Raw genomic sequence first — 1,707 nt, 5'->3', positions numbered from 1 at the left:
TAGAATGAAACACTGTCTGGTTCCTGTGTCATCCTCACAATTTTTATGTTTGGGCCCACTGCTGCTGCCACTGTGCCAATCCATAACACTGAGGGTCCTCTTTTTTGCTGACCCTCCACTTTACCAAGTATGATGTCCTTCTCCAGGGACTGGTCCCTTCTGATAATATGTCCAAAATACAAAAGACAAAGTCTCACCATCTTTGCTCCAAGGAGCGATCTGGCCATATTTTTTCCCAAACAGATTTTCCCATTCTTCTCACAGCCCACGATATATACAGTATTCTTTGCCAATATCATAAATCAAAAGCATTGATTATTCTTCAGTCTTTTATTCATGGTCCAGTTTTCGCATGCACTAGTAATATACAAATCAGCCCATTGTGTTAAATATTCTTCTTTGAATCACATTTTAAGTCCCTGCAAAAGTCTGTGTTTGATGGTAAAGACTTTCTTCAGATACCATTAGATGTCTGCAAAGCATTATCCCCCAGGTTAAATAATTACAGAGGAAGAAGGCTTTTTCTTCAAACTAGATGAGGTTGTAAAAAGCAAACAATAATAATCCCAAAATGTGAGTTTCCATCCTTGTGTGGCTGCAATGTAAATACAATTTTAATCTTTGTCATGTCAGAAAATCCTACAGTGGCCCGGGGTGGATGGCCTTGACCCCAGCATTGGTCTAATCTCCTGCAGGTGTATGTCTCAAGGTCATGATCACTATCTGGTTTCTTAGCATTTCAGAATGCTTGGGTCTGCTGGCTCTGTTGGTTGTTTATTTTTGCCCTTAATGTCTGTGATCATAGGAGATTAAATTCTTTTCCTTTATGAAAGCCTCAGTAGATGTTTATAGGTAATTGATCCAAAAAATGTTAGTATTCTATGTTCTACAAATATGATTCTCTTTAAATTTAGTAGGTCATTTTGCAATTTTCTTTGGATAATAACAGATAGTAAAATTCAACTGATAACATTATTATAAAAGAGTTCATTGATTTCAATTCAGTTTGAAAATCTGTTTTCCTAGTTAAGTATCTGATGTTTACCAGACACCATGGAAGTTCTCTGTAGTTGACTAGGGATGGAGATGGGAGAGTAAAACCTATAGGTTTTTTTTTAACCTAACCTTTTCTTCAAGCGTGCTTAATCATGCAAGTCTCTTCCTGGCTCAAGATTATACAACTGCTTTCTAGAGCAAAAAGTCTCCCTTACGAGCCTAGAAGCCTTGTCAATTAACTGTGAAATCTTTAGGAAAGTCATTTCCAATTAATGTCATGATTTACATTAGAATAAGTTCTTTTGGCATCTCTTCAAGCTTTCTCTAAGCCCAAATGTTAATGTATAAACTCATTTGTAGATTTCTGTTGTTGTTGTTAAGTGCCGTTGAGTCGGTTCCGACCCATAGCGACCCTGTACAGGGTTTCCGAGGGTGTAAATCTTTACGGGAGTAGAAAGCCTCATCTTTCTCCTGCGGAGCAGCTGGTAGTTTCGAACCGCTGACCTTAAGGTTCGCAGCCCGATTCGTAACCGCTACGCTACCAGAGTTGTTGATTAATTGGAAATAATGTCGATTTCTAAAAGGCATATAGTCCTGTGAGGATGTGAGACAGAGACTTAAATGACAGGTCTCTGCCAGAAGAAACTGCCTGCAAAAATGAAAAATAGTATAGAAACAGAGCAGGGGCCTCACAAACTTCAAAAATATAAG

This window comes from Chrysochloris asiatica, unplaced genomic scaffold (assembly GCF_000296735.1).
Source record: "Chrysochloris asiatica unplaced genomic scaffold, ChrAsi1.0 scaffold00547, whole genome shotgun sequence".
Taxonomy (NCBI): domain Eukaryota; kingdom Metazoa; phylum Chordata; class Mammalia; order Afrosoricida; family Chrysochloridae; genus Chrysochloris; species Chrysochloris asiatica.
This window is presented reverse-complemented; position numbering follows the sequence as displayed.